Source organism: Peromyscus maniculatus, chromosome 1, assembly GCF_049852395.1.
Source record: "Peromyscus maniculatus bairdii isolate BWxNUB_F1_BW_parent chromosome 1, HU_Pman_BW_mat_3.1, whole genome shotgun sequence".
NCBI lineage: Eukaryota > Metazoa > Chordata > Mammalia > Rodentia > Cricetidae > Peromyscus > Peromyscus maniculatus.
The window spans coordinates 106,855,981-106,881,184 of NC_134852.1; the positions used below are offsets into that span (position 1 = coordinate 106,855,981).

Below are 25,204 nucleotides of genomic sequence, written 5' to 3' on the forward strand. Positions count from 1 at the left end.
TCCCAATTGTGTTTATTAAGTAGGAAAAGTCTTTCAGGGAATAAAATGGGGTGAATTGTGAAAAGGGGGTCCTTGCAGTGAAAAAGGTGGGTGTTGGGGATCTCATTATTATATAAACGGGACACACCTGACATACAAAAGGGACATACATGTGAGAGGAGACAACTCTCTGGGAGGGTAGACAAAGGACTAGAACATGGGCCTCGCAGACCCCTTCTGGCTTCCTTTCCAGCATGCCACAAACTGTCTGTAACTATAGCAAGGCCTCAAAATCTCCAGGCCAAGATCATTGGTGACCCTGTCTCAAACTAGGGTAAACACGAATATTCCTTGCCCTTTCCTCTAGCAATTTGTGGAACATTGTTCTCCCAAATCTGATTTCTGAAATATAAGTATCAAGTATTTGAGCACGTGCTTGTCAAATGTGGCATGGAAGTATGTCTTCTTCATGTAGCCAGCCTTTCAACACCTTTCACTCATTATTTTCCCCTGCAAAAAGATACTGTAGTTTTTTTTTAAGTCATTATAGTTAAAGCATGCTAAAAAAAATTTAAAGAATTATCTTTTCTAAGACAGCCTAGGGTTAATTAAAGGAGCAACCTCCTTTTAACCAGTCATAAAGTCAGCTTCCTTCTGGAATGTACTCTGTTCCACTCTATCCCCTGAGTTGTCAATACATGAAATGTTGATTCTAGGTTCTTCAGTGAGATCTGTCTTTGATCTTTCCAACTGAAATGTGGAAATAACCTTGTCTCACTCATTTGATAGTCAAATTGAGTGAACACTCAAGTGGCTAATGGTGGACAGTGCCCCCTCCCCCAATGCCTTGAGCAATGGGAAAAGCCTAGGCATTTTTGTTGGCTTTCATGAAAATTATAAAAATGATACCTATTATTTGTTGAATATTTAACACATAAGGAAGAGTCTGCTGATCATTTCCCATGAATTTGAAATCCTCACCTCTATCCTTCCTAGTAGATATTATTATTGTTGTTGTTGTTGTTATCATTAGTATTCTCAGTGTGCAGATTAGCAAACTGAAATTAGGGGAAGTTCAATAACTTGTTCAAGGTCACATGGTTAGGAACATGTGACATTGAAACTTGACCCCCTCCCCCATCAGTGGGCTCCAAGCTCTTCTCCCCACATGAGTGAGACCGCCATGAACCACACTCCACAGAATGTACGAACTCACAGGAAATCCGGGGGCAGAAAGCCACTTCCAAGTTCCCAGTCACACTGTGGTACTGTCAAACATCCACTTATTCTACAGGTAAACGTTTAAAGGAACAACACTGCACTCAGGCACCTGAGCACTCCCCCTGGGAAAGGGCCACTGAAGCTCAGCGAGGGGGTCCTCAAGTCTCACTTTGAAAAGATCTCTCTGGCAACAATGAGAGTTAGATGTTACATTATTTCTATCAAATGCCAGGTTCAAATGAGGTGTTGTTTTTCTGTTTTGTTTTGTTTTTGTAAAAAAAAAAAAAGGAGCTTTTATCTAAGAAAGTCTCCTCCTCTGGGCTTCCTTGTGTCTGGTTTGTTCTCTCCTTTTGTAGCTTCAAATGGAGTTGTGTTCCTTTGATTTCCAGGTGTGTTCTCACTGTTACCTTACACTGAGCACACCTTGAGTGCAGAGTTTGTCTCCTCTCGTGTCTCCAGCATCCAGCGGAGTGTCCCGTGGGTCATTGGTTCTCCGGCAGCTTCTGTTAAATGAACGATTCTAACATAGTCATTACCCCTAACATAGAATTGTATGCATTGCTATTTTAATAGACAAAAGTCAGCACAGTCGATGAGAGGCTTTGCATGTGAAATGTATATTACACACACCTGTATGGGTAGATTTGCTTTTTCTTGGTGTCCTCTGCCAACAGTCCAGAATGTGATGACACTTAGCATTTCGGCCATGGCTACATTACTCTTGGTTACATGATCATTAATGATCATTCAGTTGCTTGTAGGATTGATGAGGCCCAATATTGGACCTCCTATTGTTCACTCCATGTTTGAACATTTAATTAAGTGACAGCTGATTTCTCCTTATTTGGTTATGTAAGAAGGAGCTCATTTCTCTTAAATAAAGTGAAAATTGTGTTTATATTTATTGTTTAACCCATAAGATTAATTCCCAGCTGGGCAGTGGTGGCACACGCCTTTAATCCCAGCACTCGGGAGGCAGAGCCAGGCGGACCTCTATGAGTTCAACACCAGCCTGGTCTACAGAGCGAGATCCAGGAAAGGCACCAAGACTACACAGAGAAACCCTGTCTTGCAAAACAAAACAACAAAAAAAGATTAATTCCCAGAATTTCTTTTCAAAATCACCCTCTGATGTGTCAAGAGTCATAAGGAGGAAACACAAATTAATCCAAAGTTCCTGGTAGAGATGAAATATCAACATAGCTACAGCTGGAGTTGCCGAGTCCTGTGCCATTTGAAAGTCCAACGGTGACAATTATAAAAACTCCAGCTTTGCCCCCACTGTTTCCCGTGCCACCTACAGTCAGCTATTATCATCTTTGCACCCATCCTTCCTGCCATCCTCAGCTTACACCTTAGAAACAACATTCCCCTGCAGCTCTGGTAGAGTGTTCGGGAAATAGCACCAGCATGTAGTCAGCCACTTTTGTTGGGAACTCTTCAGGCTTACTACCATGGGAAACCCAAACCCTAGACCATTCTCCTGATGGGGCAAGAATGGTCACACCTCAGACATCTGTCTTTCTCCGAGTGCCACTCTGAGTCCTTCCGAATGTGTCTTCGGAGCACAGGCTTGTCTCCCCTTCTCACAATTTCCTTTATCTGGGGCATGCTTGTAGAGCTGACTCAGCTGGCTCAGGAGCCTGGTTAAAATGCTAAGGTCCTTTCCTGCTAGATGCAAGGCCACTGTTCCAGTCGCTACCAAATCCCCACCCATCCTTACCCTGAACCCCACAGCTATGCCCTGGCTTAATAAGCCAGCAACAGAGCCTGGGTATCCTAAACAACAAATATTTTTCTCACTCTTTAAAAGTCTGGAATCCAAGATTAAGGTGCCAATAGGGTTGGTGTCTTCTAAGGCATGCTGGCTTGGCTTGCAAATGGCTACCTTCTTGCTGATTCTTCATAGTCTCTACAGCAGCCCCTGTACACTTCTATCTCTTCATTTCTGTTATTGAAGGATTCCAGAATGGATTAGGGTCCATCCAAAGGCTCTCATTTTAATTAAACTACCTCCTGAAGCTCAGGATCCAAATACCGCAATGTCACAAGGTGTAGGACCTAGGACTTCAAGGAGGTAAGGAATACAGTTCAGTCTCTGCCACTGACCTTATCCATTCTAGCTAGCATTCTGATCCTTTGTGTCCCACCATACCTGTGGTCGTGGGTCTGGAATACAAGTGCAGAGCCTGCCACATTCTTTAGTTCTCATCTGCAAGCACAGACTGTGAAACTACTCCTGTGAAGATAGCCATAGCCCCATGGCCGCTGCCATGTAGCAAAAGGGGAGCTGTTGGTGTTCGATGACATATGTCCTCACTTCCAAAGATACTTTAAAATAAAGAAAACAACAATATATACCACAAGTGCATATTACATATAACCCCCAATTAAATTCTGTGTGTGTACACGTGCACATGTGTGTGTGTGTGTGTGTGTGTGTGTGTGTGTGTGTGTGTGTGTGTGTGTGCATGAGGAGAGCAGAAGTCAATGCTGGGTATCTTCCTCTGTTGCTCACCAACTTAGGTTTTTGAAACAGGCTCCCTCACAGGACCTGGAGCTCACCATTCGGCTAGACTGGCTAGCTGGCAGGATTCAGGAATCTGCAGATTTCCACCTGCTCCCAGAAATTGGCTATAGATGTGTGCTACTATGGCCAGCTTTTATGTGGGTGCTGGAGATCTGAACTCAGTCCCTCATATTTGCACCACAAGTGCTTTACCAAAAGCAATTCCCCCAACCCCCAGATTGTTATATAGTCTTTTGAAGATTTGGCCTACTTCTCTTCACATTTCAAGTTTCAGTTTGAAAAGACAGTAAAGAACTCAGGATCCTTCATAACACCCCAATTAATAGACCTTACAAAAATGACCACAGACAATGGACCACCTTCATGAACAAGGGTGTACTGGCAGATCAAAGCAGAGGTTCTGGACTCACGTAAGCCTACATTTAAATTCTGTGCCTACCACTTATTAATTACGTGACTTTGAACAAACTTCTGAACCTCTGAGTTTCCTGGCTTGTAATAACATCTGGCTCGTGAGGCCACTGCAAGAGCACTCAGCATCTCCCCATGCCCTGCATGGGAGCACAGACTGCTCCAAAGGTGGCACTCCTGCTCCTGTCCTCTCAACCCCATACACCTGCCAGGCAGATCCCTCCCCTCCCACCGGACACACCCTCCCAAAGTTACTGCCAAGCCCAGGTCTTGCTCAGTTCTTAATAAAAGTCCACCCTCCCCTTTCACCCAGTGCAGAGGGTTTGTGCAAATCCTATGGTAATAGATTTCTTTGGCTGATTCACTTGGCAGATTTTCCATCTGAAAGACTATTTGACAGTTACCCTGGGCATTTCTCCAGGGCCCCCCAAGGGCTAGAAGCCTTTGGGAGATTAACTTCTGCCTCTTCTGGTCCCTAGAGCCACTCCCCGTGAGTACCACCTTCAGCCTCCTTCCATTCCCTCTCCAGAGAAGGGAAAGGGAAACTTGCTGACAGGGGTTTAGGGAAGAAATTTGAAGAGGAAAGAGGGAAAAGATAAACATTTACAGAGCACTGCTTTTAAACTGCCAGGTCCTTGACATCTGTGACCTTCTTAGGTGCTCCAGCCCCGCAGAGCAGAGAGGAGGCAGTATTCCTCCTTATTTTATTTTGAGACATGGTCTCATGTTCCCAGGCTGGACTCAAACTCATAGCTAAGGATGATCCTGAACTCTTGATCCTCCTGCCTCCAACTCCAGAGTTCCACCGATATTATAGGTATGGGCAACCACTGCCCATTCATGTGGGTTAGAGCCTTGTGCAAGCTGGATACGCACTCTACCAGCTGAGCCATATCCTCAGTCCAATTCATGCCCATTCTGCAGAAGAGACAAAGATTCAGAGATGTTAACTAATTAGTGCAAAGCTACACTGGTCGGAGAACTTGGTTCAAGGCTGATGTTCTGTAAGACAATTCCAAGTCCAGCCCTCTTCCCCCGGGGGAGGGGGAGGTCTCTCAGATCTCCCTACAAATTTTCCTCACATCCCCTTTGCACCCTGGAATTCATCATCTTCCTTCTTGTGTTAGAGTCTAGTAGTTCCTTGCATCTGTGTCTTCTTTCATCCACTGTTTGATAAGGAGTTCATTCTTTTGCTGTTGTTGATTTTGGAGACTGTATTTTAACTACAACATCCACCCCTTCCATTTCCTCCTCCAAACCCACCCATATACGCGTTTCTGCTCTCCTTCAAATTCATGGACTTTTTCATCAATTGCTTTTGCATGTCTACTTGTATACACATATATATTCTTAAATCTAGCTTGTTGAATCCATATAATGTTACTTGCATGTATATTTTCAGGGCTACCAATTGGTGTCCACTCTTTTTTTCAGCATATAATAAGATTTAAGATGCATTTTCAACAAATAAAGAATTGTTTGAATTCTTATGAATTGTATGAATATGTGCATAAATAGATGAAAATTTATCAAATCTATGAATTAGTGAATTTAAAATGATTTACTGCATGGTTGGATGGATGGATGGATGGATGGATATTGGAACTAAAAGTAAATGCTTCATATATGCAAAATGAATGCATGCATGTTTATTAAGTATATAGATTATATGAAAAGATAAATAGGTGAATAAATGAATCCTGATAAATAATACAAATGAATGTGTCAGTCAATGAGTGAATAAAAATATATGTGAATACTGAATAGGTGGATGAACATAAGAGGGAATAGGTAAATTAATATATAACTAATTAGAGCAAGGATGAATGATGAGCATATGAATAGACTGATGAATTCACACATTCAGGAATGAATGAATGAGGGGAGGAAGGAGCCAGCAAATTGGGGCATGAGTGCCTTCCCTGTTTTCCTAGGACAGTCCCACCCAGACTATGTCCTGTGATGAGAGAGCCTGAGATACTGGGACCACTGCGATTCCAAGAGTCGGCCTTAAACTCTGGGGTTGAGTCCCACCTACGTAAGGATGATGGCAGGAGACTCCTACACCTCGTCTCTTAAGAACCAGACATCAGTCAAGACAGTGAAAACCAGAGAACACAGGATCAGAACCCCCGCTCCCAGTGTCCCTAGTCCCCACTCTTAGCAATCACCCTGCTCCATCTACATCCGGGAGCACAAGCAGGCACCCACAGGCAAGGAAATTAATTCTTTGAATCCAAGAACAGCCTCTTGTAATGAAGAGGCTGCTGCAATATCTTTGCAACAAGCAGCAACCCACATGTTCGATTACAACAGGTTGAGCCATTCCATGCTCCCCAGTGCCAGGGCTCAGGAAAGAGAGATGAAAACACCAGCCTTGAAACATGAAGCAAGAACACAGGCTCCCTGACAACCAGCACTGGGTGGGGATGGGAAGAGCCCCGAATTTGGACTCCTCTGCTTGCCGGGCCGCTGAGAGACATTCTTTGCCTTTCCTTCCTTTTTTCTTCTTCAGACTCTTGAGCTTCAGCGGTTTTGAATGACTGAAACCTCCCTACTCACCCCTGGGACGTCATTCCTGCAGGATTGTGGCAAACTAGTCTTTCAGGTTCCCTTGGCAACCCTGGTGCCCTGTCTCCTGAGAACTGCGCTTCTCCGGGACCTGAAGAGACCAGACTTGTGGGTAAGAATCTCTACTTTTCCATTTCTCCGCTGTCCCCGCCCCCTGCAGCAGCTGGCTGCCGCTTGGATGGGGAGGGGCTGGCAAGGGGAAAGGCTATGCTTAAAGTTAGGAACCTCGCAGAGGAAGGAGGAGGACCCTGTGTGTACCTGGCTCTGGGCATGATATGTAGATTCCTAGGATGGAAAACCGCCTGCTTCCAGTCTTCAATCCAGTCATTGCTTGTTCGATGATGCAACTTTGGAGTAATACCTGCCAGTGAGCACTGGATGCCCATTTAGCCTCAGGCATTTGTCAGTCATTGAGTTAATCATTCTAGTTTGACACATGCAGGAAGGAGTTACTCTCTCTCATGGCTATGGGGAGCGGGCAGGGAGCGGACCCAAGCAGCCTCTGTGGTGGCAGAGATGTGGGGCCGCGTCGTGTGTAGGGTGGTGCTTTCCCTCTCTGCTTACAGAGTAAGCACACTTGCCAGGCATCAGGAAGTCTATAAAGCAGGCCACCAACCCACTGAACTTTCTGCTTTGTTTGGGGAGGGGGTGGAAGTGGCAGGACCTTGGCCTTGATGACTAACTCCCAACAGCCGCCTCTGAGAGAGACAGTGATGTGCAAATTACTGATTTTTATTGGACGCTTTGGGGAATCTAGTTGTTTGTCAGGAAATGAAAGAGAATGTTTGTGCTTATAAAATTATATGGAAAATCAATGTGGTGTTAAGTATATTTTTCAGTCGTTTGAGTCAAGGACTGTTCTCCAGCCAATTCTAGCAAACTCTAAGGGGGATGGCGACGACCCAAAGTGCAGCTATGGGACTGGCTGGAAAGGTCAAGCCTCTGTTTACTACTGTCCTCCTCCTCCCCGGTGTGGGCCTCATGACATGAAGTGACAGAGCGGTGAAGGCTGGGCTGGGTTTAAATGTGGTGGTTAACAGTTCGTCTCAGCAGCTGCACTTAGCTCTACACTGGGCGACTGGAAGCTTCAGCTTAGTTCCTTAGTTCCTTTTCTCTGCTCTAATTCAGGGACTGCCACCGCACCCCATTAAGCTTCTGTCACAGATGGGGTAAGGCTAGGGGAACTGGAAATTCATGAAAGCAGGAGGCAGGAGGGGAGACCAGAGCTGTCCGAAACCTGAGTGAAAATGGCAGCCCACGTCGCTTTTGGGTTTCAGGAGCCACCTCCCATGGGTAGACATGCACTGGGTTGCACTGGTATTACCCCGCACCGGGCTTGACACGCAGAATAAAGTGGAGGTGTAGGAGCAGGTGAGTCTTCTGCCCTCTTGGGAGTGCTTGACATTACTTTATGACTGAGGGTGTTGATGTTGAGGGCTAAGGATGATGCCAAACAAGCTGAACAGAGCTCTTAGAAGGTCGGAGTTTGCAGCCTAAGAAACTACCAACAGGAGTCCTACCTGTGACTACAAAATCATATATATATATATATAACATTATAAATATTTTGAAGATATTTAATTGAGAGCCAACACCTCTGTTTCTTCGCTGGGTAACCCATGTACAATCTCTCTGGGCTTGCTCTTCCTTTGTACATAAACTTTATATATATATAAAGTTTTCCCTCCCTCCTCTCCTCCCAGTCCCTCTCCTACCTCCCCTCTGCCCCACACACATACTCCTTCTCCATTTCCATTTAGAAAAGGGCAGGCCTCTCTTGGATATCAACAAAACTTGGCATACCACGTTGCGGTAAGACTAAGCTAACTCCCCTTGTATTAAGGCTAAACAAGGGCTGGAGAGATGGCTCAGCCTTTAAAGGCTAGGCTCACAACCAAAAATACACGTTAAGGCTAAACAAGGTGACCCCGCATGAGGAATAGGGTCCTAAAAGCCAGTAAAGGAGTCAGAGACAGTCCCTGATCCCACTGTTAAAAGTCCCACAAGAAGACCAAGCTACACAACTGTCACATATATGCAGAGGGCCTAGGTCAGTCCCACACGGGCTCCCTGGTTGTCAGTTCAGTCTCTGTGAGGCCCAATGAGCCCAGATTAGTGGATTCTGTGGGTTTTTTTTTTTTGTTTTTTTTTTTTTTTGGTGTGTGTGTGTGTGTGTGTGTGTGTGTGTGTGTGTGTGTGTGTACTGTCCTTGACCTGTCTGGCTCCCACAATTCTTCCTCTACCTCTTCCACAGGATTTCCAGAGCTCTGCCTAATGTTTGGCTATGGGTCTGTGCATCTGTTTCACCAGTTACTGGATTAAGCCTCTCTGATGACAACTGGCTAGGCACCAGTCTACGAGTATAGAGGAACATCATTAGGCTACATTACATTGACCTTTTTTTTTTCTTTTTTCTTTTTGTCAGTTGTGTTTGGTTCTGTCTTAGGTCTCTGGGTCATTCAGCCTCCGGGTTCTGGCCCTCCAGGCAGCGTCAGGGGTGGGCTCACTATCGTGGTATGGCTCTCAGGCCACTCCCACAATCTCTATGCCACCCTCACAGACTATAGGTCGAAGGTTATGTGGCTGTATTGGTGTCCCAGTCCCTTCACTGGAAGTCTTGCCTGGCCACAGGAGATGGCCAGTTCAGGCTACATATCCCCTATTGCTAGGAATCTTAGCTGGGGTCATCCTTGTAGATTCCTGAGAATATCCCTTACACTAGATTTCTACCTGATCGCAAAATGCTACCCATTTCCAGTCATCTCAGTACTCTGCCCATCACTCACCCCACCTGATCCCCCATGTTCCCATCCCTGCCCATCCTGAGTCTACTCAAGAGATATAGTTCCCCTTCTCAGGGAGATCCAAATGTCCCCCTTTTATCCCTCCTTGTTACCTAGCCTCTCTGGGTCTGTGGATTGCTGCATGGCTATCCTTCATTTTACAGTTATTATCTACTTTTAAGTGCATACATACCATGTTTGTCTTTCTGGGTCTACTCGGGATGATTTTTTTCTAGTTTCATCTATTTGTCTGCAAATTTCATGATGTTATTGTTTTTAGCAGCTGAGTAATACTTCATTTGTAGAAATGTACCACGTTTTCTTTATCCATTCTTCAGTTGAGGAACATCTAGGTTATTACTAGGTTCTGGCTATTATGAATAATGCTGCAATGAACATAGTTGAGCAAATGCCCTTGTGGTGTGGCAGAACATTCTTTGTGTATATGCCTAAGAGTGGTATAGCTGGGTCTTGATTTGCAATTAGAAGCCTCTTAGTTTGTTATTTAGAAGCAGGTTTCACTGCAGAGCTCAAGTTGGCTCAACCTCACTTACCATCTAGATCAACTTTGAATTTGTTGTGATCCTCCTGACTCAACTTCTTGAGGGCTAGGATAACAGGTATATTCCACCATGCCCAGCCAAAGAAACTTCTTTAATCAATTTACTTATCTACCCCCACATCTGCATGTGTGTATGCTTTTGAGCCACTGTACACACTTGGAAGTCAGAAGACAATTTTTGTGGCTTTGCTTCCTTCCTTCCACTTATGCGTAAGATATAGGAAATCCAACTCAGGTTGTCGAACTTGCATGGCAGTTGCTTCTGAGCTGTCTCTCTGGCCACCCATGGATGCTTCTTCCAGTGTCCTCTCCTGTGCATTCTGTGATGTTAGGATGCAGGGCTCACACTGGTTAGTGAAGATGGGCAGCTGAATGACTGAACTATAAGTGTTCTTGTCTTCTTCCATTTATGAATTTAGTGGGGTAGAGGTCCTGTGCCAAAGCACTTCTGTGGAGGTCTGAGAACAACTGGTTCTCCCCTTCCACCATGTAGATCCAGGAGATCAAACTTCTGGTTAATCATCAGAATGAGCAGCAAGTGCCTTTACCCAAAGTCATCTCTCCATCCTGTCAAATTTTCCTTATGTCTCTGATGAGCTGTATGTTAGTCAGGTCACTCATCTTGCCTGTGCCTTACCTTCAGTTCCTTCATTTGTGAACAAGATGCTTGCTTGATTGCTTGGTTTTGGGTTTGTTTTTGATAGAACTGTGCAGGTAATTAAATGCCATATGCATGCCATATATGCTGATCTCGGTAACTCTCATAGCAGATATACACTCGTTACTGGTGCTATACAAGAAGGCAAAGAAAACAATGTGTTTAACAAACTGTCCTGCTGTTCACACTCAAGGGAACTGTCATAATCCAAAGAACAAATTTCAAGTGACTCTTTTTCAAAGAGCAAATACCATAGCAAAGTCCAAGGACTATATTCAAAAGATATCTGCAGCATAGCAAAACAGAACACGGGGTCAGGTGGTCTCTCCCATCATGCATTGGTTTCATCATCTGTGAGGTATGGTACAGACCAAGAACTGTTCAAGAATTAATGTGACATATGCAGAGCATGCTTGAGGCAACAAATAATGGTATCAGTTATTACGTTAGTGACTATTATTTGAAATTTATGATTGAAAACAGAAAGATCAAAGAAGCTGCAAAGCCCACATCTGTTTTTAACATGACCTCCTTGATATGTGGGCACTGATTTTTCCCAGAAAGCTTTTCCCTATGTGTCTTCTTTCATTTACTCATGTGCATAGCTCATTATTTTCTAAAGCAATGAAGCAGAGATGGCTAGAAATATCATCTGTATTTTACTCAAGTATTAGGAGATTCTCAGGCTTTCAGCTCTGTTGCAAACACAACCCAAGTGTTACAGCATGTGTTAGCAACAGAATTTCCTTGCTGTAGAACATTGAAATTTGAGAGAGAAATGTATTTGGTTCACAAGACGTTACTGGCCATGACTGTGGCCAATTGTAGTCATCGACCCAAAGAACTCTTACAGAGTATTTTCTGGCATGAAAGGAAAAACACATGTCCCTTAAAAATAGAGACATGATCCAGGGGTACAGAGTGGCATACCCATTTAATACCAAAACTTGAGAAGCAGTAGAGATACATGGATCTCTGTGAGTTCAAGGCCAGCCTGATCTATATAGTCAGGACTACATCATTAGTGAGAACCTATCTAAAAATAAATAAGTAAATAAACACACAACCAAATGTACTCGGTTTCATTCTCATTTCTATGGTTGGAGAGCAGTGTTGGGAGATGCCTACATTCCTTGCCTGGCCCTGGAACCTAGAGATGGGGATTTGTTAAAGTGTAGTTGAGTCTCAGTTTCAAAGAGAGAGTTTTAAAAGTTCCTAAGTCTTACAGGATATACATATCAAAGTTTGGGATAAAAATACCACTGTGTTACATATTTTCTATCTATCTCCTGCACACATACACATACACACACACACACACACACACACACACACACACACACACACACTTTAATTGTATTTCCTTTAAATTATAACTAGCTTGTCTCTAATGGGGAGAGATGGAGACAGAGAGAGAGAGAAAGTTAGAGAGAGAATCAGTAGGTTAACATAAAAGTTATTTCTTTAGGAAAGAAACATAGCAATTATCCAAACACATCAAACATATCAAAAACCCAAAAGAACAACAAACCAGTTAAAATTATATCATTCTTACAGGTAAAAATATAACAAAATGTGAACAGTAGCCATCTTTGCATGGGAGAACTGATTTTTTCTTCTGTTTCTCCATACTGTCTCAACTTTTGTGATATATAGATATAGATATTCATTAAGCAAACATTTTAATATTTCTAGAATTATTGTAGTAAGTGATAGTGCTTTTCTGGGAAAAAAAATGTGTTTCTACCTAGTGAGTCACATAGTCACCCCGTGCATGCCATTTTTCTGTTAGCAGATGTCCCCTGTGCATGGTAGCCTACTTATAAGCAAGTGTCACAAGGTCATGCTACATCTTACAAGATCTGGGGGTGCAGCTCAGTGGTAGAGAGGTTGTCTAGCATGTATAGGCTATGTGAGGCCCTAGGTTCAATCTCTAGTGCACAAAGGCAAACAAACATGCAGTCATCGTCTGTTTCTAGGGTGTGTTGACAGTAGTCAGGGATGCTCCAATGGGGTTGTCTAGTTTCAGCTCCTGCTTAAGGCCTAGGTCTGAAACAGTTTGCTGTCACGGATGGTTTACTTTTTCAGAGAGTTCTCCAACACAGGCTGCCACATATTCTTATTACCGTAATACCATATTCCCTCTACCCAGAGTCACCATTGCACACTCGGGGGTTTCCTTCGCTTTGGTCTATGCAATGTTTACTGGATATTCTTTTAAGCAATTGAGATTACATTATGCCTACGTGCCTGTGTTTGCATATGTATGCATTAAATATGCTGGACATTTTCTAATGTCATTCCAAACATTCATTAAAATTTTTGTGCCTGTGTAGCAATACACATGTTGTAATTTATTCAAATAATTTTCTTTCTGGGAATTTAGCTTCCTATGAGCCCAGGTTTTGTTAATGTAAACAACGCCATGATGAACACAACTCCTACTTCATTATTTTCTTGGTATATAAATTAGAATTAGTGGGTCAGAGAACTTCAACACTTAAAAACTTTTAGAGTCAAAGAAACACAAGGCTGAATGGTCATGGGAGGCAAGTCTGTATACATCAAACTGAGAAATGGAAAAAACACATCCTACATGCTTACAAACACTGGAATTTATCTTTTCCACCTTTGACAGAGAGTTTGCAAACATCAGTCCTTTCATATTATTTTAATTTACATTTCTTTGATTATTCCTGAGATGAAACTCTTTTTCATGTTTATTGCAGATTGTCTATACTCTTAATTTTCTGTTCATGGCCCTTGTCCATTTTTCTGCTGATTTCTTTTTTTCAATTCATGAAAGATTCATCCCCATTAATGATATTAGGCCTCTGTCGCTTCTATTAAAAATATTTCCTTCATGCTACTTTCCTTTCATTTTTTAATGAATATTCGGTTGTGCAGAAATTTGTTTTTCTGTAGTCTGTTGACTGATCTCTCACACCATGATTTCTTCCCTTTGTGGTCCTTAGAAGTATGCCTGTATTCAGAAAAAAAGATCCCCACTGTCAGCATTTTTCAGGTTTTTTTTTTTTAAATATAAAAATAAGATTGTGAGTGGTGGCCAAGATGAGACACATGAATTTCAGCAAGAGGCTCTTTCTGCCTCTTGCATCATAAGGACCCACGGAGCACTGGCTTCCCAGGGTGCTCAGCAGCGGTTGGAAGACACAGATATAGAGTGTAAAAGTCAGCCAGGGTTTGCTAAAACTCCAGGACTGGGAATTTTGAGTATAGGCGTGGGCGTTTGTGCAGCAAGTGTGGTTTTAAGTGTTAGAAACTGGTAAGTCCTTTGACAGCAGGGTCTCTGTAAATGCTGATGCTGAAAAGTCAGCCAGCCAGACTATGTCTGTAAGTCTTCCTCCAGTGAGCCCTGGCTGCTGGAGAAATACGGCTGTGGTCTCAGGTGGCAGAGAGGAAGCTAAATGATTTTGAATTAGATCTTTGCTTTGGGTCACATCTGAAGAAGTCTATTTTCCTTTTCCATTGTACGGTGGTGGTTTTCAGTTTGGCGTGCTGCACACTGTAGATTGTACACACGGCTGGGAGGGATACTGCACAGGAGCCCCAAAATAGGCCACAGATCAGAAGCAGTCTGCATTGCCAGTTTCTAGATGTGCCACCTTGAGCCTCAGTTCCCTTACCTATAAAATGGGTATAATAGGAATCAGCTTTCATAGATCTTGTAGAGAACAATACACTACATACAGCATGAAGACTCAGAAAATGACTTGATTCTCATTGTTTTTAAGGTTCAAACAACAAAGGGTTGTGTTTCCCACTTCTCCCTGAATGCTTACCATGTGCCCCAAACTACAGAAGCTTGATTTTTGCCCATCAAAATAAATTTTCATTTTGATCTGAAAATAAAAAAGAAAGATTTCTTTAAATTGTTCTTCAAACTGGTGCCCTTGTAGTTATATGAAAAATCAGGACTAGAGAGGTGGCTCACTGAGTAAAAACACTTGTTATAGAAAACAGAGAACCAGAGTTCAAATCCCCAGTCCCCCGATTTTTTCAAAGCTAGCCATGGTTGACTCTACCGAGGCCTGTTACCCCAACATTGATAGACAGAGATGGACAGATCCCAAGAGCTCATTAGCCAGCCCACCCAGCCGAAAAAACAAGCTCTGGGTTCAGTAGACACGCCCATCTCAGACATAAGGTGGAAAGTGCTAGAAGGAGACATCCAATGTTCTTCTCTGGCTTTCACATATGCATGCATGCCTGCATACATCAACCACACATGTACCCACCACAAACCCCATTCACACCACATATGCACACACCAAAAATAAATCAATAACTATGGCATAATAATGTAATCATCTCTTACTCTGCATTCAATGACTTGACTTATTTAAAAAAGTAAAATTATAAGAAACCCAACTGTCCTGGAAAACCGGGCATGTGTCCACACACAGAACCCAGTGCCCTTCCTACTGAGATGCCTCAGACCTTCCTGGAGCTAACCCTGCAGTTCACTGATTTGCGTATTACCTGAGTATCAATTGCATGTTGAGTAATATCTGTTTGGTATTTCACTATCAAGAGTTACTTTGTTAAGGAAGGTGTGCATAACTAATAGCTCTTTAAACCAATGCTTACGAATCTTTGCCACGTTGCGTATGAAGGAGAAGTTAGGTCAGAGTTAAATAACAGGGAAGCAAAGCTGCAGCTCTTCCCTGAGTACCTACTAAGTGCCAGGCACTGCACCGGTGCCCTTGGCAGGAGAGAAGGTCTGTAGGGTAGAGCAGGAGGGAGGCAAGAGTGCCAAAGCCACCAACTTTGCTATTCCTGTTCGACTGCATTGGGAGGAGGATACAAAACTGGGAACTTTCCAATGGCAATGTCAGATGTGCAGAACCATTTAACCCCTTGTCTCCTTCTAAATGCTTTAAGTCAGTGGCTCTCAACCTTCCTAATGCTGTGACCCTTTCACACAGTTCCTCACGTTGTGGTGACCCCCAACCATAAAATTATTCTGTTTCTACTTTATAAGTGTAATTTTGCTACTGTTATGAATTGTAATGTAAATATCTGAAAAGTAGGATTTCTGATATGAGATCCTAGAGGGGTCGCAACCCACAGGTTGAGAACCACCTCTTTAAGTGCTAGTGTTAGAATCCTGAGATATCCATGAATTTGATTTATGTGGCACATGGGAAAGGCAGTACAATTTAAAAATCAAAAACAGAAGATCCATTAGGCTCCTGTCTAGATGTACAGAGCTGTGATGGTGCAGGGTCCCCAGGGTACCAGGAATGAAGGCAGTGAGGACAAGTGCTCACCCTTCCAATCCCCCAATCCCAGGAGGAGTCTCAGGATGCCTGCACTGTAACATGGGTAAGGATAGGTCTCAGTGACCTACAGCCAGGAACAGTAGGAGGAAGAAGGGGGGATGTGAGGGCCCTTTGTGAATCTTTGAGAAGCAGGAGGAGAGCCCCCACCTTTGCTTCCTCTTCAAGCACCATTAAAACAGCGAAGTGGGGGTGCAATTGTCAGTATGCATCGGGCCCTCTAGCACAGAATTACCCGTGAGTTCTTCCACATCGTGCAGATGCCCCTAGTTTCTTCTTGTCTGTACACACTACTAATGGGCAAGTGAGGACCGGTGCACCTGACCTATCTTTATCTGAGATGGATGAGCAGTGCCTTAAAGAGATAGACCCTATGTGAGGGTAAGCATGGTGTGTAAGGAGACAAACAGATTCTTCTTAAAACACTGAAAGTCTGTGTTGTTGTCTGTCATGCCCCTGGCAGTTAAGAAGCCTTGTTCTCTAGAGACTAGAATAATGTAGTATGTATAGATTTGCTCATGAAATTGTTATGTTGGGCATACTAGGTTTAAATGGGCCATCAACACAGATCATGCTTACACATTTAGTCACTTAATTCACTTTTAAAAACTCTTTAGTGTGACAGGCTAGGGATATAGACCAGTTTTTGCAGTGTTTGTTTAGTATGCATGAAGCTCTGGGTTCAATTCCTAGAACCACATAAACTGGGTGTGGTTTTGCACACCTGTAATCACAATACTGGGAAGGTAGAGGCAAGAAGAGCTCCTCATCTACATAGCAAGTTCAAGGCCAGCATTAAGCTATGTGAGATCCTCTTCAAAAAACAAACAAACCAAATAGAAAGTTGGGAAGATGGGTCAGTGGGTAAGGTGCCTGACACATGACTCACTATGAGGGTTGGAGTTTGGATCCCTAATTCCCATATAAAAGCCAGGTATGACAGTGCCTGCCTGTAACCCCAGCTCTGAAGGGTGAGGGTTGGAGGTCAGAGACAGGACAATCCCTGGAGCTAACTGTCCAGTAAATCTACCTGAATCAGTGAGCTCCAGGTTTAGTGAAGAGACACTGTCTTGGAAAATGAAGGTGGAGAGTAATAGAGTAAGAAACAGAATGCCGGTCTCTGGACTCCATACTTATGTACATAGATGTGTGAGCTCCCCCACAACATGAACATGTCCACAGGAACCACACACAATAAAAATAAAATTTAGTGTGTGTAGCTGGATAGTTTCTCTCCAGGTCCCAAAAAGCTCCCGCAGTCCCGCAGCCCGCTTATAAAATAATTACTCAGATGCTTATATTACTTATAAACTATATGGCCATGGCAGGCTTCTTGCTATCTGTTCTTATATCTTAAATTAGCCCATTTCTATAAATCTATACCTTTCCACATGGCTCGTGGCTTGCCGGTATCTTACATCATGCTTCTCCTCGTGGCGACTGGCAGCATCTCCCTGCCTCAGCCTTCCACTTCCCAGAATTCTCCTCCCTCTTTGTGCTGCCTATACTTCCTGCCTGTCTACTGGCCAATCAGCATTTTATTTATCAATCAATCATAGCAACATATATTTACAGACTATAGGACATTCCACAGCAAGTGTGGCCACAGACACTTGAGGGAAGCCTTCATCTTTTGGTCCACACCTGTGCAGACCCAGTGGACACACAGCAAAGACGACCACAGTGATGCCTAATGTCCCAGGGTTGTTTGGAGTTTGTTTCTTGGCAAATGTTGAACAGACTGAGACGTGCTTATTTCACAAATGCTAAATTGGGGGCAAAGTAGAATTTTAAAAAATGCTTTTCTGGAGACAACTTTCGCCACATGGAACCTGGTCTAATCATCCTCACTCTGAAATACATATTTCTTCTGACACACAGCTGCAAATTATGCTCCCACCCTCCCACCCTCACCCCGAAAAATCTAGCAGTGTAGAAATGCTTCCATATGCTCAAAGTTTATTTCCCCATTCTTGCTGAGGAGAAATAAAGAAAAATGGAGCTGAGTAGCCAGCTTGCATATACGAGTAAACACTTAGCTGCAGTACATGTAGAGGGAGTAATAGCAGTCCTCAGAGTTGTCTATAAATAACACTCCAAGCCTGCAAGCTTTTGCTCGCTGTGTGTTGAAGTTTTGCTATAGAATGGCCTATTAACTGGAATGTAATTATAACTTACATAGGTTACAGAAATAGTTTAAGACCATGAAGTTCAAAGTTCCCAAACTGGGAAATACTGAAGCAGGAACTATGGATAGTGTTACCTGCCAATGTATCACATAAGGAACCTATAATCTAGCTTCTACTCTGGCCTATGTAGTTGAGCATTCTTGTCTGGACCACCAAATATCTCCGGGTTTCAATAACACCAATGAAATACAAAGATAATAATTAATGTCTGTATTGCAAAATTAACATGCAATTGAGTAAGCAAAAGTCTTTTGCCTCCAACACTAAACTGAGGTTGGCAATATTGGTGCAGGAATGGGAAGGCCTCAGGAACAATGCATGCTACTTGAACACTGTCTGAAGCTTACTTTTGGCACCACTCCCCAAATTTGCTGGTTCTTAGTTTTAGATCTGTCATCTGTATTGTGGAGTCCCCAACCATGCTGATCTCCTCTCACTTAGATGATGTATATGGAAGGATCTAGCAAACCACAAACCACTCCAAAAGAAGCCTGTCTACATTTGATCTCCAGGGTGTCCTCAGGATTTGGCATAGTGGTACATTGTAAATACACCATAAATATTTGTGGAATGAAAAAAAAAGCAAGAGAATGAGTCAACTCTCACATTTCTCATTGCCTCATGCCTTGGGCAGAGCCGAGTGATAGGCTCTTTCCAAATGCAAGTCTCTGTCTGATGCAGTTAGGCAAGTTATTGCTTTTTTTGGTTGTATCTCTAAAGGAACATGTCACCAAGTTTGTCTTTTCTTCTCCATTCTGATTTGAAAATGAAGTCAGAGGGGGCAGGGAATGTGTTTCTCAGCAAGCCTTGCAATTTTCCCGGAGACACACAACTGCTAAGGTATACAGCCAAAAGCAGAACTCAGGTCAGGCTGACACAAAGTTTGCCATTTTGTGTTCTCCTGTGTAAATCCACTTACCAACCTGAAGTTCAACCGCTATCCAAGGACACCCTGGAACTTGCCACCTTCTCTTTTGAGCATGGTGTTCACTGGAGGCCCAAAGGACACGCTGTCAGGGCTCCCAGGCCTGCTCCTGATGGGTAGGGATTATAATTATTTACCTTCTGCATGACTGTAGGTAAGAAGTCATCAGTGGCCCCACATTGAGAAATAATTCCAGAAAGAAATAATACACTTATATCAAACATTTGGATCATGTTTAATATAATTTCCTAATCAAAGTTTGTTGATAGGGATAAAAGCTATCACACCCTGGCCCTTTCCTTTCAGTATCTATAAGAGCTAGAAAAACTCCCGGATTGATGTTATATTCAATTGAACATGTGCAAAGTCATCTTAAACCAGGCATGGGGGTAGGTATCCATAATGCCAGATACTCAGGAAGCTGAGGCAGGGAGGTTGCAAGTTTAGCTCCAGCCTGGGCTATCTAGTATGTCTAAGTCCAGCCTAGGCAACTAGCACGCAAGACTCCATCTCCAAATAAAAAAAGAAAAGAAAAAAGCCGGGTATGGAGTATTTGCCTAGCAGAAGTAGATCCTGGGCCAAATAATAACAACAACAACAACAATAATAATAATAATAATAATAATATTAATAATAATCCAGTCTCCAAACCATTCCCTGCTCTATCTTAAAGACCTTGGCAAACAAATAATCCTGTTTTGTAGTGAGAAGTGTCTCTGTGTCCTGCCCAGCTCTGCGGTTGGGATGAATCTCTCCTACCCACGGTCCCACAGTCACTTATAAAATAATTACTCAGAGGCTTATATTAATTACAAACTGTATGGCCTATGGCTTCAGCTTCCTGCTAGCTAGCTCTTTCATCTTAAATTAACCCATTCCTATTAATCCGTATGTTGCCACATGGCCGTGGCATTGCTTGTCTGCTGGCATCTTGTTACTCCTTTGGCAGGGGCTGACGTCTCTCTCAACTCTGCCCTTCTCTCAGTGTCTCTACTTGGATCTCCCACCTGACTGTCAGCTTTCTTGCCACAGGCCAAAACAGCTTTATTTATTATCCAATAGGAGCCACACATATTCACGGCATACAGAAAGACATCCCACAGCACTGTTTCTCCATCTTACCCGCAGCCTGAGATACCTCTGTTCACCTGACTAGCAAAGCCAAAACATTTTCCTCTCTGCACAGGCCTGCTTCCTTTGCCAAAGCAGCCCGACTGCCTGAGGGCTTCTGCATTGGCCGTTGGCATGGTTTTCTTCTGCAAAAGAAAAGAAGAAAGTTCACTTCTTGTCACACATGGCTTTGCACTTTAAAACACATTGCATGCAACAGTAACATCATTTCATCTAATTAATGGCTATCTTGCGTAAAGTGCAGAATTCAGCTTAGAATTCTGTGCGCAAAGTAATTGCTGTGGATCTGTGTGCAGAATGTTACTGAAACATACAGTAATGGGAGTTTTGACAATACTGTGCTTTTAAAGCCTTTTAGGAATACCATGGGCATGTCTACGAGAGAGCAGTGTGAAATGAGAGTTTTTAAAATGCTAATATGGGGATAAAATGGAACTGAGCCTTAACCTTTGTCCACATTGGCCAGTGTCACCTTAATCTCTATCTGCTCCTCTGCCTTGACCAGATTTCATTTCAAAATTTATTCTTTAATCACATGCTGGACACTAGGCATATGATAGTCAACAAGAGAGACACCCTGAAGTCTCCAGAACCACAGGAAAGACTAAGTTGAATAAACAACTATTCATAATGCTGTCTTGCTTGAAAACAAGCAAGTGTAGGAGTGGGACTTGACACGTTCTTCTTGGCCTGGCAAGATGGCTGAGTTAAAGGTGTCTGCCACCGGGTCTGATAGCCCAACTTCAATCCTTGGGACACATATAATAGAGAGAATAGACTCCTGCAAGCTGTCCTCAGACATCCATGTGGACTCTGAGGTGTGCACACGTGAGCCCACGGGCATGTGCACGTACACACACCCTGTAAATAAAACAAAAAAAAAGTTTTTTAAGAAAGTGTTCTTTTCTGGGTCTATTACAAATTTATCTTGGTGTGGATAAGGTAGATACACCTTCTCCATATGAAATGTCCTTCTCTCTTGCCTGCTGAGAGAACTTGATTCCCCAACACACTAGACACTTCTGTACTCGATTCCCAAACTACAGTTTAAACCCTTTGTTCTGTGCCTGGCCTCAGTTTCCCCATATGTGGAGCTCTGTAATAGTATATATAACTCCTAGGGTTGCCTGAAAGGGCTAAAAGGATTCATCATATAAAAAGCATTTAAAATGACACCTAAGTTCCTGCGGAACACTGGCTCTTGCTATAACTGTACCAGTTAGTTATAGATGCTGAAATGATGTGAATACATCTACCTTCATTAGTTCATAAATTCTTGGATTGTAGGGCCCTTCATTTATCTGCCCCTTCACTCTAGCACTGGCATAGGATTTGATCCCTTAGTAGATACCTGTCTCAGTTGCTTTTTCCTGTTCCTGTGATTAAATGCTGTGACAAAAGCAACTTATGGGGGGAATGCTTTATTTTGGCTCTCAGTTCATGATATAGTCCATTATGTCAGAGAAGTCAAGACAGCTGGGGCATGAAGTAGTTCACCACACTATGTTCACAGACGAGAGCAAGGGATGTGTGCTCAACTAGCTTTCCCTAGTCTACTCAGTCCAGGATTTTCCCACCCAATTCCTGCTCACAATGAAAATGAGTCTATTCCCATCAATTATCATAATCAAGCTAATCCACCACAGGTCCATTTCCCAGATGATTCTAGAATCTGTCAAGTACACAATGAACATGAACCATCGCAATGTCTAAGTAGCATTCTTTAAAAGAACCCAAGAGTGGTGAATCCCCAGAAGCATAATGCACCTACTGCATGCCCGGATCAAGAAAATTTAAGTCAAAATATTCTAGAAACTCGGCTTATGCCCCTCCTATATAACTTCATTCCCTTTCTTAGTAAATAACAAGAGAAAAGAAAGTACATGTGTCTTTTGGACAATCATTCGACATGCTCTTTGGTTCTTTTATGTTCTGTGGACAACACAGAAAATAACTGACATTTCTTTAGATGCAGCCATCATATTCTTTGAACAGGAAAACAATATCATGTCTCTCTTACTTTAATTATGCCAAGCTGCATGCATGAGAGTCACATAACACAATGCAATTTTATTTTGTCAAATGCTTTTCATCTGGAGCTACATCCCCAGCATTCAAGTTAAATAATAAATAATGCAACACAAGCTGTTGGGGGTGGGGAAGAGGGGAATTAAATAACAAAAAACAAAGGAGGAAAGCTGTGAGCATAAAGAACCTCTCATCAGATTTCAGAGGACCTCCAACTCCCCATCCCGATTTGATTGTTTGGTGATGGTCTAGACAGAGGAGTGGGGATGGAGATGCGGTTTAGCAAATGGCTTAAACAATGGCTCTGATTTCATGGTAGTGACATGGTTGCACCACATTTGTCATGCTGCCTTGGCGCTCTTGATACACCATACAGGTTTTTTACTCAGAAGGACGTGTCTCAACAGACAAAATGCTGCACCCCCACCTCCCCACCCATATTCTCTGGGGAGAGTCAGAATGGCAGTGAGAGTTTTGATGGGCACTGTGGCATCCACCCATGTCTAAAAGGGAGAGAGGGAGAGGCCTGCTGTTGTGATGTGGAGAAGAAACATTTCTTGATATTCGCCAGGTGCCAGGCATTACCATAAGGGCTTCGGAAGCTCACAGGCTCGGAGCCGAATCGGCTGCCTGTCTTGTACTGCCCGAGAGCTGAGGAATGTTTACATTTTTTCTTTTTCTTAAAAATTAGTTTTAAAATTAAGGATGATACACATACAAAGAATATGCAACTTTGGGAGATACTTCAGGTGACAGAATGATTACCTAGCTAGCATGCTTGAAGCCCTGACCTCAGTCCCTAGAAGAGGAGGTAAAGGGAGGAGGATCAGAGAAGTTCAAGGCTCTCCCTGGCTATGTAAGGAGCACAAGGTCAGCCTGGAACACATGAAGCCCTCTCTCAGAAGCAGAAGAGGGTGAGGAAGAAAATGAAGAAATCATATGTGCTCTGCAAAGCCTAACATGCTTCCCTTCTTCCCCAGCAGGTTGCTGAGCCTCCTGGCACACTAATGCAGACTGTGCAATAATGTGAGCACTTATTATCCCCACTGTATAATTTGGACATTAGGTCTTAGAAAGGATAAGTACTTACCTGACAGCATGCAGCTCATCCATGTGATTGCCAGCCAGAGATCATGAGCACACATTCTTCCAGGACTTGAGTGAAATAGACAGCTAGTGTGGACCTAGCCGGGCTGGGCCATCGCAGAGGGCACACACCCCTTACAAAAGGTGACCACAACTTCCTTGTGCATATTGAGGCAGTAAACACAGGGGGTAGAAGTCTCTTGAACATACTAATTTCCTTCCCTTCAGATACATAAAAAATAATAAATTGAGGCTGGGGTGATGGCTCAGTCAATAAAATGCTTTCCACACAAGCACGAAGACCTTAGTGTGGTCCCTGAGAACCCACGAGAAAAAGGCAGGCACAGAGAGCCTAGGCTGAGACCCGGATGTAGTAGCGCATATCAGCTGAGTTCTCAGACATCACCTGCTTCACCTACCTGGAAGTTGACTCCAGTTGACTTGCTTTCAGGCTAGTGAATTCCAGGAGAGTTGTTCCAGTAGTCAAAGAAAGAGAAAGATGCCAGAAAGCAAATATTGTATTTCCAGGGCATAGGCTGTAGGCAGCAGCTGACAGAGTTGCTCTCACAAGGGGACATCTGAGACCCAAGGTACGGAAAGGACTGCCTGGGGTCTTAGGTGACACCGAGTGGGAGAGTCTTCTGCACATTGTGACATGGCACAACCCTGCTGAGAGCCTCAGGGAAACATTTCCACAACTTGAGGTTTTAAAAAATTATTACATGTAGTGTGTGTGTGTGTGTGTGTGTGTGTGTGTGTGTGTGTGTGTACATGTTTGCCACTGCACACATGTGAAAATCAGAAGACAACTTGTGGGAGTTGGGTCTTTCTTTCTGTCATGTATGGCCCAGGAATCAAACTTAGGTCATCAGCTTCGACAACAAGCCCCTTTTATCCACTGAGCCATCTTTCTAGTCCCACATCTAGGATTTGTATATTGCAGGACACCTGCTTAGAATGCCAGTGTTGTGTTCAGAGAAGGCACTAGAATCAGTGTGAACAGTAAATGGCAGGGATACCCTTGGCTCACTCCAAATGCAACAGCAAGCAGTCAGACTCTTGCCCTCAGGCAGTGGGAGGACCGTAGTAGAATCTTGCCAAGGATTCCTGAGCAAGGGCATGGTGAAGGCAGAGGTGCCCAAGGTCCTGGATATGCACACAGGAAGAGACAGAGAGCACATCATGGTTCTTATGGTCTCATTTGTACCTTTGGGAAACAAGATTCCATGCAATGTGGCATCCCTAGAGGTCATTAGAGATCACTCCTTGAAATGTGGTCTTTGTGGTATCATCACAGGCATCACCTCGGAGCTAGCTGGATATGCAGACTGTATCCCCATACCAGGCCTGCTGAGCCTATACTATAACAAGATATAATTATATCTGCACTATAACAAGATCCTCAGTGATTTGTGACAGCATTAAAGTTTGAGAAGCTCTGGTCTTGGTTGTAGGAGTAATCACTCTGGGGTAAACTAGACACTGTAACCTTATGACCTGCCATGTCTTTGTTGTGTGATATTGACTTAAAGACTTAACATCTCTGTGCTGCAGCTTGTTCCTATCTGAAACAAAAACAGATGTACAGAGATGTATAGAGGATAAAAACGCATGTACAGAGATGTCATGGTGTTCAATTGAGATAACATTGGAAGCCCCTTGACACATAATAGGCTCCTGCTAAATATCAACTAATGTCATCACCATCATCACCACTATTATCTTTTGTAGTCTAGGAGATTTCATTAAACATTCCTAAAGGAGAATCCTCTCATTCCATGTAGGCCTCATTTTCTCTATCAATAACCCAATAAGCTCTGCCACCAA

At 43.2% G+C, this 25,204-nt stretch overlaps 1 protein-coding gene across 1 annotated transcript in view; it reads left to right on the forward strand.

Annotated features, from left to right (window-relative positions):
• Positions 1 to 6,483: 6,483 nt before the first annotated feature.
• Tenm4 (teneurin transmembrane protein 4) overlaps positions 6,484 to 25,204 on the forward strand; it is a 766,582-nt gene continuing 747,861 nt past the window's right edge. The window contains exon 1 of the mRNA XM_042280283.2: positions 6,484 to 6,824. The gene's annotated coding sequence lies outside the window, so the exon portion shown is untranslated. The remainder of the gene's footprint in view (positions 6,825 to 25,204) is intronic.